This window comes from Protopterus annectens, chromosome 9.part0 (assembly GCF_019279795.1).
Source record: "Protopterus annectens isolate FY-2018-M chromosome 9.part0, PAN1.0, whole genome shotgun sequence".
NCBI lineage: Eukaryota > Metazoa > Chordata > Ceratodontiformes > Protopteridae > Protopterus > Protopterus annectens.
In genome coordinates, this window is record NC_056743.1 from 1,970,602,783 (window position 1) to 1,970,618,686 (window position 15,904).

General features: G+C 41.2%; 1 protein-coding gene across 1 annotated transcript in view; it reads right to left on the reverse strand.

Annotated features, from left to right (window-relative positions):
- LOC122812363 (beta-1,3-galactosyltransferase 2-like) overlaps nt 1-8,145 on the reverse strand; it is a 146,422-nt gene extending 138,277 nt beyond the window's left edge. Inside the window, exon 1 of the mRNA XM_044084795.1 lies at nt 7,639-8,145. The gene's annotated coding sequence lies outside the window, so the exon portion shown is untranslated. The remainder of the gene's footprint in view (nt 1-7,638) is intronic.
- Between the last annotated feature and the right edge of the window lie 7,759 nt (nt 8,146-15,904).

A 15,904-nucleotide genomic window follows, 5' to 3' on the forward strand; every position in this document is an offset into this window, starting at 1 on the left:
GTTAACAGTGGGCAAAACTGCCTTTCAGTTTTTAGCTTGCTACAGATCACCCTCCCAAACTCAGGAACCCCACTCGGCCTTACTGAGAACACTGGAGAATATGAAGGTCTCTCCAAACACAATAATATTGGGTGACTTCAACTACCCAAACGTTGACTGGGAAAACTACTCAAGGTCCAACACCCTTGCCCAACAGTTCCTAGAATTTATAAACTCAAATGCTATGGAACAACTGGTCACCACTCCCACAAGAGGGGATAACATATTGGACATGGTCATCACCAAAATGGGGACTCTATGTTCCACACCAGAGGTATGTCCCTCATTGGTAAGATCAGACCATAAATTAATCTCACTGGACATCCATAACCCATCCCCACCCCCAGCCAAGGAAATTACGGTGAAAAATTTCTCAAAAGAAAATTTCACACTTTTCAAAACCGAGGTGGAATCCTTCAAAGCCACCGGACCAGTGGAAAATACTGCCCAAACAGCAGAATCCTTTACAAATGCATTCTATGGACACCTACAGGAATGCATGGATCGTGCTATCCCAAATAAAACCAAGACTCACTCCTCCAAAGGCAGGAGACATGTCTGGTGGACCCCGGCCATAAATAAGCTATACAACAGAAGGAGGAAACTACTACATGATAAAGCAAAATCCCAAAAAGGGAAGGCATCTCTGATCAGTACTAGCAAGAAACTATGATCCTTCATAAAATTATCTAAGGCCAGCTTCGAAAGAAAAATTGCACAAGACACTAAAGATAATCACAAGGCCTTCTTTAGTTATGTCAGGAATCTGCCCCAGATATGCTCTGAGTTAGTACAAAATGACAAAAAATACACTGATCCCACAGACATTGCCAACATCCTGGCAGACAGGTTCAGTGCAAACTCCCCCCCCCCCAAAAAAGACCAAATGTCTATCCCAACAGAATGTAGCCTCCCTGACATCACAAATACACAGGTGAGAGCTGCCCTCTCCAAAGCAAAAAACACAGCATCAGTGGGACCAGACGGTGTCCCGGGCTGCGTCTTACATGAGCTCCAAGAAGAACAAAACCCTCACATAAAGTCACTATTCAATCTTAGCCTTGCTACAGGATATGTACCCAAGGAATGGCATACAGCAACAGTGGTCCCACTCCACAAAGGTGGCCCTGTCTTGATAAAAATACACCCTTTTAATAAAAAAAAAAGCACTGATTTTTTTTTCTTCTTTTACTCATATAGCTATCAGTGTAGAACCAAACCCTGGTTTCTTTACTGTGTAAGTAAAAAGTATCTCCACTTTTCTTAAAATCTACCTCCTAAATACAATTAGCCTCCTTCCTTAGCATTCACAATCGTGATAAATGCATCAGTTACTAAATTCTGGCTAAAATAAAGCTACACATATTTACAGTATTTGTCCTGGTCACTGATACGTGCCTTATTGATTGATTGGATTGATTGATTGATTGATTGATTGATTGATTGATTGCCACTTGTTTACTGCATTGGTCTGACTAGTTAAGTAAAACTTACCCCTTTTCAGTGGAAGCCCTGGGAGTTGTAGATAAAGTTAGGAGATACTAAAGGTGGCAGCGAATTGGTCAGGGCTGGACCAGGGACAAAACCATTTTGTTAGGTATTCTTTGAGTTGGTCTTTGGAAGGCTTACCTTTGTTAATTTGTTTGATTTCAAATGGTAAGGAGTTGAGCAGCTTAGTGACATGTAAAGTGTGGCGACAGGTGCCAGCATGGTTATTTGCCTTGGTTGTCAAAAGAAGTATTTATCTGTAGAGTATATTTGGAGAATGTTGGCCAGGCTAGGACAGCAGCTTGGGCTGTAGATGAGGTTGTGGGATATGACAAGCTGGGATAGGGTATCTCTGGTCAGGAAAGTTGATTGAGTGTGAGGCAGTGATGGGCTTCTAAAGGTTTGTTCGTAACAAATGTAGTTATTTTACTGTAGTCTTGCTCTAACAGATTGGTCTAGGCTACAAGTACGTTACTTAGGATGAGGGGCAGCATACAGTAGGATTGGAAGAAGGAATGTTGATGCAATGTGATTTCTAGTTAAGTAGGCTGCAGCTCTATATAAAGCTCCCATTTTTTTTAACAACTTCATTAATATGAATGTTGAATTCTTTGTTTTCATTGATGGTGACACCTAACAGCTTGGTATTGAAGATAAGCTGTATTCTGATGTTGTTTGAGGAGGTAATTCTAAATTTAGTCTTACCAAGAGTAAATTCATTAGGGAAGAAGAAGATGATCTTGTTTTTTGTGGGAGGGGGTAGGAAGAGCTGTGAGTTGGTTAACCATGACGTAAGAGATGCTAGCGACTGCTGTTTTTTCCTCTACCCATATGAACAAAACAATGAATCAAAGAGCAAAGTATAGAGAACATAGCTAAAATAAATGCCCCCAGTTTACAATATTTTAAATAACTCAGGAACACTAGTAAATAGAAAATTAAAATAAAAAAAATCTACTTCACATATCTTCAAAACTTAAATAAGGATAAGCTATAGTCCTTTTTGTCTACAGTCAAAAGCCTCCTACATCATGGCTGATCTACTCACAGTATCCCCACCACTTCACTGCATACCTCAGCTGTAACCTCTCAATTTAGCACTCATTTAGATGGTGCAGTGGTTCAGTGGTTGCATTGTTGCCTCACAGCAAGGGGTTCTCCAGTTTGATTCTCGGCTAGGATGCCTTCTGTGTGGAATCTGCATATCCTCCCTGCATTCGCATGGGTTTCCTCTGGGTGCTACAGTTTCCTCCCATGTTATAAAGGCATATGTTGGAGCATTTCTCCCTAGGCCTCTGCTGAAAATTGGTTTAATTCCAAGTTGGATTTTCCTGTAACAAATGTTAAATAAATGCATTTTATTCAGATTTGTGTTGTGTATTAACATGATACCAACGGCAAATGCAAATAAGGGTAAGCTGCAGGGTGAAGTGATTCAGAAATGTGTAAAAGATGCATAATGATTCGTGACCACTAGTGCAGATTCATGCCATAAAATCCTGGTGAACAGCAACGGGGTCTGCAGTAAGCTGCAGGGTGAAGTGATTCAGAAATGTGTAAAAGATGCATAATGATTCGTGACCACTAGTGCAGATTCATGCCATAAAATCCTGGTGAACAGCAATGGGGTCTGCGGTAAGCTGCAGGGTGAAGTGATTCAGAAATGTGTAAAAGACGCATAATGATTCGTGACCACTAGTGCAGATTCATGCCATAAAATCCTGGTGAACAGCAACGGGGTCTGCGGTAAGCTGCAGGGTGAAGTGATTCAGAAATGTGTAAAAGATGCATAATGATTCGTGACCACTAGTGCAGATTCATGCCATAAAATCCTGGTGAACAGCAACGGGGTCTGCACGTGATGCCAGGGTAGCAGCAGGATTAACTTAAATGTACTTGTTTGAGGCTGTCCTCCCAGCCAGTAGCTGTAGTGGTGTGAATCATTACTCTCAGTGCTGCTGAAGGTTCAGACCAGGCCTAACTTTCCATCATTTCCATAACATGGACATAGTGGGCAACTGCAGTGTGAACGGAGATACCATACAGGAGCTTGTACACATGTGCTACCCTCACATGCAGGCACCTGTGCTGCCTGCAATCATTTATCTGTTAACACCAAGGCATGTTGAACACTTATAATCCTTGTTGCAGGGACTTTCCAACAGCCAATGGAGAAATGGTGGGAGTATCCCAGGTATCTGTGTCATGGAATCTATGCCAGTTTCTCAATGCCATGTGATAGCATATGACGCAACATACTGCATGTGGTTTTCACATATCACACAGGAGAGAAACAACAGCATGGCATTAGCCATCCTCCTGAGATACATGGTAACATGGATTGCACCCACATTACCATCAAGGCCCCACAAGGGACACAGGAATAATAGTATATCAACAGTAAGGGATTCCACTCCATCAGCTCTATAATATACAATTTCAGTGACCACAATTCATACATAGGTTCATAGGTTAGTACTAAGCTAACTGCCCTTGTGAGCCATTGTAAGCCTAGCCAATTATCCCTTGTGGGGCTCAAACCCTGCACCTTGTGTTTGTAAGGCAAACACCTTAACCATTAGGCCACCCTCCCATCTGGCATATGTGTGACTTATATCAACAATTTGTGCAAGGAACAACTTATTATCATTACTAGATATGCCCTGGAGCAATTGCTAATGCCGCTCACAAAATCCACAGACTGTGGCAGAGAACACATAGCACTTTGCACTGTTGCAGACCTTCACGACTATGGCAGAGAATGCATAGCCCTTGCACTGTCGCACATCTTCATGGCAGAGAATGCATAGCCCTTGCACTGTCGCAGATCTTCATGACTGTGGCAGAGAATGCATGGCGCTTTGCACTGTTGCAGACCTTCACGACTGTGGCAGAGAATGCATAGCCCTTGCACTGTCACAAACCTTCACCACCATCAGCTATATGTTTGGGATGATAAAGGCCCAGTTCCACTGCTTAGATTCCCCTGGTGGCTCCCTACAGTATTCTCTGAAAATGAGCAGCATGACGTGCGGCTGTGCAATGTTACACATTTTGGTATGCAAACCGATACAGCAGGGGACTGCTATTGAAGGACAGTACTGGAGTCAGTAGTTGGGGATAAGCCTCATAAGAAGGCTGTGGGGACCTGCCTGCAGGAGATGACAGTGATAGATAGAGGCAGGTGCTGTACTCCATGTATTGGCAAGGAGGCAGCATCTGACTCACAACTCCTGGCCATATTAGACAATGCAAAGAGTAACAGTGATGCAACAATACAGTAGCCAGGCTATCCTATATAATACATGGGCTGCCTGCATCGTGCATCAACCACAATATCTTTATTCTTGGTAGAACTAATGGTATAACATTTTTATTTCAAGTATATAGAACTGAATTTATGGCAAAAGTGGTGTATTGACTAACTGGGTAAATACATTCATGTACCCGTGTTAACAGATAAATTCCTAAATTCTAATGGTCATGAGGTTTACATGAGTCATCAATGTCTTTTGTATGAGCTCGCTTAATAAATGTCTCCTGCAGATAGAATTAACTATAAATAATACTTATTTATTTATAATGTGCTTAGCATGAATATGTCTGAGATGGAAAAAAGTAGAGAAACAAAAAAGTAGTTCTGTCTCTCCTTGGCTAATGTCTTTATGCATAAAACTATCAGTTATATTTATGGTTGTTACACTTTGAAGGTATTTTGTACTTCTGCAGTGGTACAGCGGTTGCGTTGTTACCTCACCGCAAGAGGTTCTCCTGTTCGATTCTCGACTTGAGTGCCTTCTGTGTGGAGTCTGCATGTCCTCCCCATGGTCGAGTGGTCTCTGAAAGACATGCGTGAATGGGCGTTCCTTCACTGAAGTTTGGGTGTTGGGCTGGCAACTCGACACCATAAAAATCGACTGCCAATCATTAGCAGACCAGAGTTCTGCTGTGGCGATCCATAACCGGGAAAAGACAAACACTTTGAAAGTATTTTAAAGTTAATATTATTCATTTTAATAAAACTGTCTAGAAATTTTCTGTTTATTTTTGTTACAAAAATCAGTTTCTAATTGTTTTGTATCAAATTTTTATGGTTGTTGATATACTTGCTGTATTGTAAACAAGCAGAAATTACCCCAGGCAGCGTTTCAGTAATATTACAAAGACACTGAAGGGTTCATAAACTAAGAAACTTTGTGGACTGGACATCTTCATGGGAATTTATGTTGCTAAGTCAATAGCTCAGCGTGGCATAGGTTGTATTAATCAATTCATTGTTATATATTGTGTGTTGTTATATTACTCTATTTAAATATCTACCTTTACATGCCTCTCAAGTGTACCTCATTACGAAGAACGTACCTCATTTGGGGTCTTAAAAAGTTCATGTTCCTCGAAGTTCCTCAAAGTTCCACATTGAAAGAGTCTGTCACACATTCAATGTTAGGATTTTTTAAGTGAAATCCATGGTAAATAGAAATTAATCATATTAATTCATTAAAAGATTGTCTTTAGAAGTAAAACCAGCATATTTTAACCATCCTATGACCTTCCTAGCTGAAGTTGTTAGTAAGCCATTAGTATGCGTTCCACATTTTACCTATTTGTTCCACATTATGAAGGCAAGTGTTCCTCATTTTGGAGATGGAAGGTTGAGAGCTATGACCTTTTATTTTGATAGGCTTGATTTTTTTTAGAGATATTCCTTTTTCTGTTATACTGCCTTGTTGCTTAGCGCATCCATATACGTGCGCCCCCGCATCCATATACGTGCGCTGCGGTTAACCTGCTTTTTTTTTTTTTTTTTACATATGATTATATTCCTTTTAACATCGTATTTGTGCAAGGTGTTGTATTGTTCCACTACAGTATAGTTGTACTTTTAAAACAACCAAAACATACTCCAGGCAGTAGTGCCAGTTTCAGATAAGATTAAGGAGCGGTCACAGCATCCGAACAGCTATCCATCATTTTTCTAACTCCTTTTCTCTGTTGCATAAACCAGATGTTGGAGAACATTAACTAAGTTATCATAAGAGAAAAATGGCATCACATTGTTGTACAGCTGTCCCTAAGCAGTGGACCCCTGGGAATAGGTGACATCGAATTTACGTAAATCAAAAATTAAAAAGCAAGTAAGTAAGGAAAAAAACTCTGCATCATGAATAGTAACATAATATTAAAACAGCAGAGCTCTGAACATGCATTAGGGGAAACGTGGCTATATTAGATCAATAAGCTTGGCACAGTGATGTAAAACGGCAGAGGGTACTAGATAAGATCAAACGAAGGTCTTCGAGGAATCCTTAAAGCCGGTCATTTTCTGGGAAAACCGAACAATCTTTTTAAAACTGAATTAAGAGAAACCCGGACTCATTTAATCACGGTGACTGCATAACCAGCATGGTTAGAATAAAAGATAATAAGGTATCTTGTTGGAAAAGTCGGGTTCACCGTGCGTTTTAATAAGGAGTCTTAGAGTTCAAGACATGTTCAAAATAAGGAAACATTTTTTTCTTTTCTACATAGTAGGAAAAAAAAAAAAACATTTACAACTGAATTAAGAGAAACCCAGACTCATTTAATCACGGTGACTGCATAACCAGCATGGTTAGAATAAAAGATAATAAGATATCTTGTTGGAAAAGTCGGGTTCACCGTGCGTTTTAATAAGGAGTCTTAGAGTTCAAGACATGTTCAAAATAAGGAAACAATTTTTCTTTTCTACATAGTAGGAAAAAAAAACATTTACAACTGAATTAAGAGAAACCCAGACTCATTTAATCACTACATGACCAGTAAAAATAATAAGGTTGGAAATGCCGCAGGCACCAACGGGGGTCTTAAAGTGCAAAGCATGTCCAAAATAAAGAAATCATGTTTTTCTACAACATTAAAAAAAATAACGGACATTTTTCAAAAATATGAAACATCAAACAAATTCGAAAACCACATATATACTTAAAAACGCGAATTAAGACTAAAATGACAGCTGCAGTGAAATTATATTTTAATTACTGACAAGTGGCACCCCCAGTGATGGAGCTCGAACATACAACTAGCAACAGCTTTTACAATAGTAAGACAAATTTCATATTTAGAAAGTGTTACCTGAGTAACTGTGCAGGCTGTCAGGCTTTCATTTGCAGATCGTCCGGAGTTCAATAACTGCCACCAGCGGACACCTGCTCTTGGGCACTGTCTGCGCGATGTGTGCCCACTGAGTGACTCTTTATTTTACCTGCCGACTTGTTGGGAGAGGTCACTTCTTCGGGTTTGGGGGTTCTCAGTTTCTTACTGCCATGCCACGCCGACCTTAGGGGGATATTCAGATTACAGCTGTTAAAAAGGCTTGTGTACTTTACTATAAGGGCTGAGAAGCACGTTTCTGAATGAATGCTAAACTGATCGCTACTCTGAAGAGATCCTTGTCCTTTTCACAAGTCACAGTTTTTTCCTTCTCGCAGTGTTAGGTGCCACGCTTATCGGTGCTCTCACTTTAGTTTAGATCAATAACTCTTTATTTCCCACACATTCCGAGCGGACAGTCCCTCCACCTGACAGGAGAACCTTGGTCTTGCAGGTTTCAGTATCACGTATTCACATGGACATGCATTTGGGTACTCAGTCACTTATGCAAAAGGTGCAGCCTGAGGGAGTGTCTATCTGTGTCCTTCCTTTGATGCCTTTCAGGGAGTGTCCGTTTGCTTCTCTTACAGCAAATCCTTCATCTCTTACGTGGTCTAGGATAGACATACTAACTAAAGAAATCCGTGTGTGGAAATAATAACGCTTCATAGAGCTCTTAGCAAAATAATTCTGCATGGTGCTAGTCAGGGAACACACCCAGTTTGCAACCCCAAAGCTGCAAAAACACACAGGGTTACCAACTTGTCCCTTTTATTTTGTCATAAAAGTGAAGTTTTGTCGTTTGCAGTGGCCGTGGGAATGTTTTGTCAGGCAAGATCGCAAGTTCCACTTTGGGCATTTGAAAAGGAACCCTAAAAAACATATAGTGAGACAGACACACTCACGTAGTTAAGCATGCCATTGCCTCATACAAGCCGGTCTCTGGGCTAGAACCTCATCATTCATAATCTACTTCTAGCCAGGGCATCTTTCTCGCAGTTTCTGTCTCAAACAAGTTGGTTTCATGGCTAGAATCCCATCATTCATAAACTGTTTCCCTGCCTAGACACCTTTCTCGCAGTTTCTTATACCTTAGGGGGCCACCCCACGGTTTGAACCAGGTGATGTGGCTAAACTACAGTGAAAGGAAGATTCACTTTTGAGTCACTTTCTGACTAGGCAACTCGATTTATTAATGCAGAAACAATTGCATGAATAATGTAATAATAAGCATTTTTGTAACTATGTTAGCACATAAGACTGCGTTTAAAGGTATTGTTACGGCTAAGTATAGTATTTTGGTTTGTCTACTTTTTGAACGGAGATAAAGTTAATATTACATATTTAATTCTAAGAGGAAAGACAACAGATGGAGGAGATTTTCTTGTAACTTTAGATCTGACAAATTGCTGTAATACCTCAGTGGCTGAATAAATATTGAATTGCACTTGTGTTTTCATAACGTACGCTAATTTCAGGATCTTTCTCCAGAGGAATAAAGAATATATGCAATACGTTTGAAGCCAGTCCAGATTTCCTTAGAATTAATTATACATAGATGATGCGACCATGTGTGCAGAAACTTGGCTCACATCTGTTTATAGTGAGCGCAATTGGACCTACTTAAACTCTAATACCATAAATGCATCACCAAATTGTTAAATACAGTACATTTACTGTTTATTTATTTTTTCCATTTTTTTTCCTGGGAAAGTCCGACTGGGCCAAAAAAATAGCTTGGCGGAGGCCTGGGGGAGAAAAGCCCATTAGGGTTGCTACCTTTTCAAATGGCCAAAGTGGGACATTTTCGGGACAAACATCAGATTTTACAGGCTGACCCATACCCACGGTCAGTATAAAGGATAGAACTTAACTTTTTTGCCTGAATAAAAGCTTATTCTTGTAGCATTTTAGTTGCATATTCTGTTTCTTATAACATTTAGGTATTTTAGATACAGAATAACTGTTTTATGCAACTATTGCATAAAATATAAGAAATAACTTTGTCCTAAAATCTCAGGACATTTGCCATTTTTTAAATTTTTTGTCAGGACACAACTGCCCAAAGAGGGACTGTCCCTCGCAAAGTGGGACAGATGGTAACCCTAAGCTCCATGGAATACAATGTTGTCAGAGCACATTAACCAAAATTACGTGTTTCCAGATGGAACGGGATAAGGGATATGATTTAGTTTTCATTCAAAAATATTATTAAAACTACTGGGAACCCATTGCAATCGTTGCGCTTCTTTAAAAACACTACACTGATTAGAAGTTCCCCATCGCTTATCATACACCCGACTAGTGATCGCTCATATTATATGGATCTATGTCAGATAACCGAGTTTTCAGAAACTCCACATTCATACGGTCAGGACCATATGACCGCGTTTCCGAAACTCAAATATTATTAAACACACGCACACACACGCACAAAAATCTACTTTTTTAAGTTTATGTCCCGCTGCACCCCACAGCCGCACCAACTCCGAGCTTGTACTACAGTTAGGAAAAGTCTAAATTCCCCAATCTGCACTGTACCCCGATCTGCATTCAAAATCTTCGAGTTTTCAAAAACTCGATCATATGGTCTGGACCATATGGAGTTTGAGTTTCTGAAAACTTGATCAGTTGATAGGGATCCTTCCTGTAACAGAGACCTAAGATACAATAACAAATCATTCTTACTTACAAGTAAATCCAACAATAGTGCAGGTGACTAACTATACTCATATTATGTCTCTAAACTTTGGAACTCAATCCATTCTTCTTCTTCTTTCGGCTTTTTCCCGGTTAGGGATCACCTGTCCGCTCATGATTGACAGTGGAGTTTTACAGTGTCGAGTTGCCAGCCCGGCGCCCAACCTTCCACAGAAGGCACACATGTCAAAATAAAATTCACAGATAAACTAGTAGATGGCAGAGCTAAGCTTTAGCAGCAGGTAAATAAGAACGGGCTCTGCTTGTGTAACTACCCCTAGTTAGGCCTATCCATACATAGAACATAGCTGGAGGTCTGTACTCATTCTAAATTTACCCCTGCACACATTATAGGTAATGTGCTCTCAACCCTCGCCAAGATCACCCTACAAGCATTTGTTGCCTTCTCCTCTCTGTCCTTACTACCTACATATCATGACACATTTCCCATAACCTTTCTCGCCATACACTTTTAATCTGCTTGTTTTATTTTTCTTTACTTTGATAGTCAATTAAAATGATTTAATCTTCTCTGTTTACTCTCAACACAACCCTTTCCCACTCACTTCTATCTTTTCTTCATTTCCTTGCACATCTTAATCCTTCAACTTGACTCTTAGTAACCCCAGAGACTATGAGCTCTCATCTAGCATCAGTCTACAAAAATACAATGATCCAGACCAATGCGGCATTACATAACTACAGCTCTATATAAAACCTAATGTGCTCTATGCCTTTAAATGATGTCAGTGATGGAAAACGTTCATACCTGTATTCCTTTAAATGATGTCAGTGATGGAAAACGTTCATACCTGTATGCCATTAAATAATGTTAATCATGTAAAATGTTCATACCTACATAGTTCTGAGAACTGAAGAATGCATATGAAAGACATTACTCAGTTCTAGTAGTATTATCTAGGAGATTACTGGCTGCTATTTTATCAGATAAGTTAGGATATTTACGGGGTAGCCATACCCCTTTAAATACGTCATATCATTCAACAGCATTCCTTCTCTGCCTGATGTAGTAACACACCTTGTCACAAGCAGCTTCACACCTACTCTGTATTTCTGCCAAAGTTCATCTGTAGCACAGCTTGCCACATCATATGACTCAATACTTCTTATCTACTTTTTCCTGAAACTGTACTGAGGCATATTATGTGCATTTTCTGTTAAATAAAATACATTTATTTTTGTGCCCTCTCCTAGCCTTGTTTGGAATCATATTTTGTGAATCCTCTGTAAAACTGCTTCTAGTCAGTGGGATTATGCAGTGCTGCTTAATGAATGAGATAAGGGCTTGAATTTCTGATTTGTTTCATGTGAATGCCATCTTACATCTTAGATCATATCTTATCGTCTTATTTATGCATAACACACAGGTACAACAGCTTAGCTACCAGCTAGAATGCTCTGGATGTTTAACATTTTTTATTTTGTCCTTTTACAGTCATCAATGGGACCGGATGGTGTCCCCGGCTGTGTGCTACAAGAGCTAAATGAGCAATTAAACCCACACATAAGGCAGCTGTTTAATCTCAGCCTTACCACAGGATACGTGCCCAAGGAGTGGCGTACGGCAACTGTGGTCCCACTCCACAAAGGCGGTGCCTCTACGGACCCTGGTAATTACCACCCCATAAGCTTAACAAGTCTAGTCTGTAAAGCTATGGAGAGGATCATAATGGAGCTCATAAACAAAGATATAGGGGACTTGCAGACATTGGACCCGACCCAGTTTGGCTTCGTCAAGGGAAGATCATGCCTTTTGAACTTGGTCGACTTCTTCGAAACAGTCACCAAGGCCATTGATGAGGGAAAGGCAGTCCATACAGCCTACCTTGACCTTGCAAAGGATTTCAACACAATACCCCACTCAGGTATTGTAGAAAAACTTACCAGCTTAAATGTAAACCCATATGTCACAAGATGGGTTGCAAACTGGCTTAAGGACAGAACCCACAGGGTTAGAGTTGCTGGCACTATGTCAGACTCCAAGCCGGTCACAAGTGGTGTCCCACAGGGCTCGGTCCTTGGCCCCCTATTGTTCGGCATCTACTTCTCAGAAGTACAGGCCAACATGGGAGGACTTTGGCTGACAAAGTTTGCAGATGACTGCAAACTGGGCGCCATAGTGGAAAGTGCATCGGACACGGATATCCTTCAGAAGGGACTCACGGAAACAGATAGCTGGTGCCAGAGCCATGGCCTGAAGTTAAACACCAAAAAATGTATAGTCATACCCTTCGGGAAAAACAAGGTAACCCCAAGCTACCATATAGGAGGCAATCCACTAAGCACAGAAGAGGTTATCAGGGACCTGGGGACCCAGGTTGACAGTGGCCTTTCTTTTGACACTCACATTGCTAAAGTGGTTAGAAAGACCTTCTACATTGCCCACCTGATCATGAAGGGATTCACATCCAGATCTAGTGAGGTAATTGTTCCCCTGTACTCTTCACTTATCAGACCAATGATCGAGTACAATGCCCCATTCGGGATGTATCTCACCTGACATCTGCAGCAATTGGAGAGACCCCAAAAGTTCCTCACCAAAAGGATAAAGGGACTCCAAAATCTATCATATGCTGCTAGATTGAAGAAACTCCAGCTCTATTCAGTCGCATACTGTCTGCTCAGAGGTGACATGTGCCTGACATACAAGGCCATGTCCAACCCAGAATTAATGGACATGCTCCACCTCAAAAAATCCAAATCCACCAAAACCACTAGAGCAAGCGACTTAAACCTTAGCATGGATATAAATAGGATGTGCTGGAGGGATAGATTTATCACTCAGAGACTCCGTATGCTGTGGAATAAAATCCCAGTCCATGTGAGGCAGAGCACCTCGCTGGCTCTGTTCAAGAGAAATCTTGACCTGTGGATGGGAGATCGTAGGTTTACCCCGGGAATCATCTCTGTGTCACTGCTGGAGAGGCACTACAAACTAATGGGCACAGTATTTTTTCATATAAGGGGTGGCGTAAGCCACAAAAATTTGGGCTAGGCTTATAAATGCCTTAGGGCAGATAGCCTAGTATAAACCTATGAACCTATGAACCTATCACAAAGTTATCATTTTTCAAACCACTAAATAATGATCACACTTCACATTCAGCATAAAAACTGAGGTAATCAGGGACCTAGGGACCCAGGTTGACAGTAACCTCTCATATGACACTCACATTGCCAAAGTGGTTAGGAAGACCTTCTATATTGCCCACCTTATCGTGAAGGGTTTCACATCTAGATCAAGAGAGGTCATTGTGCCCCTGTACTCATCTCTTATTAGGCCAATGATTGAGTACAATGCCCCATTTGGGATGTATCTTACCCAACACATGTAGCAGTTGGAAAGACCCCAAAAGTTCCTCACCAAGAGGATAAAGGGTTTTAAACATATGTCATATGCTGCCTGACTGAAAAAACTCCAGCTCTATTCAGTCACATACCACCTACTCAGAGGTGACCTATGCCTAACGTACAAGGCCATGTCCAATCCGGAATTAATGGACATGCTCCACCTCAAAAAATCCAAATCCATCAGAGCCACGAGAGCAAGAGACTTATACCTCAACACAGAAATAAATAGGCCGTGCTGGAGGGACAGATTCATAACCCAGAGGCTCCCTACACTCTGGAACAGAATCCCAGTCCATGTTAGGCAGAGCCCCTCACTAACTCTATTCAAGAGAAGTCTTGACGAGTGGATGGGAGATCATAGGTTTACCCCAGGGGTCATCTCTGTGTCACTACTAGACAGAGGCACAGTAAACTAAACCCTAAATGGGCGTAGTATTCTTATCCTAAGGGGTGGTGAAAGCCACACACACTCTGGCTAGGCTTATAAATGCCCTAGGGCAGATAGCCTAGTACGAACCTATGAACCTATGAACCTAATTAGGTTAATAATTAAAGATGGACATTATTACATCAATATCATGTTTCATACAAGAATGTCCCTTTTAACAGTTCTAAGAATAAAAATGAAATGTGCAACATTTAAGCTTGTTTACCTCTGTGTGTTGCGCACCTACTTTTGGGACTATATCCCACCCCTTTTTTATTAAGCCCTACAGCAGGAACATATAGAATTTTCAAGCATTCTATACTTTTTAAGAATTTCTAAACTTCTGGTAGCAAAAAAAGGAAAAAAAATGCCTTTCTCCTCCTGTCCATGGATACCATTCAGCTTGCTTTTCCTTCTCCCTGTTGTTATACCAGTGGCTGTGCTCACAGGCAATGCACCATGCTACTTCTAGTGTTGTTTATGCACATGGGGCTCCTGGACACATCAACAGACAAGGAATGTGCCAGTGGCCATGCTCACAGGCAATGCACCATGCTACGTCTGGTGTTGGTTAAGCACATGGGACTCCTGTACACATCAACTGACAAGGAATGTACCAGTGGCCGTGCTCACAGGCAATGCACCATGCTATGTCTGGTGTTGTTTATGCACATGGGGCTCCTGGACACATCAACTGACAAGGAATGTACCAGTGGCCATGCTCACAGGCAATGCACCATGCTATGTCTGATGTTGGTTATGCACATGGAACTCCTGGACACATCAACTGACAAGGACTGTACCAGTGGCCGTGCTCACAGGCAATGCACCATGCTACGTCTGGTGTTGCGTATGCACATGGGGCTCCTGGACACATCAACTGACAAGGAATGTGGTTGCCAGTCTGAGAGCTAAAGGATGACCTGACCTCTCCAGCTCTTCCCTTGTGTCTCCACTCTCTAGAGTGTATGAGTCTGCAGGCGACCTCCTGTGATGTAGGTTTTGGGTTTTGTGAATTGCTCGGAGGTAATGATACTGGACTTACAGTACTCATCACTTAAGTGAAAAACGCATGTTACACTGAAGAAACATATGAAAACAGGAAGTGCTGGTTTATAATGCTGGTGACTAGTAACGACTGGATTCGAGGGCAGTAAAACTGTATTACTGGACTTGACCCTGCAGTATTCCTGGGAATCTAGAAAAAAATGGACAGCTGATATAGAGGTTCCTGATTAGTACCCCAGGATACACGATTAGCTATCTGGTTCTGATGATGCTATTGCTGCTTGTGATGTTCCCCCACACCAAGACATGTGACTATCGAATGCATCTTGGTCGAACTTAAAACAACGAAAAGGCAAAATAGTGAAGCGGCTTTTATTGGCTGCTTCCATTGCTTTGCCATTTTTGGCACTGTACTGCGATCTCGGAGTTGGTATATTTAAGTAGGGGTGTGTGGGGGGCACAGCCCCCACATCAGGGGGTGTTATGTATTATTTCATTTTTTTTTTTTTTTTTTGGAACAGCGATTTTTTTCCCCTTGGGAAAAAAATCTCTGTTCTGAGCTTTCAAGATTGTAAGCTTTCGCTTACATGGGGTTGATTATTCATCGTTCACTTTTTTAAGCGTTCGATGATATAATATAGACCCGTGACTAGCCAGCCACTCCTGAGGATGACATGATGGCTTCAGCTATGTGTGTCATGACATGTGCTAAGTTGACTGATCCTGGTGATGATATGGTAT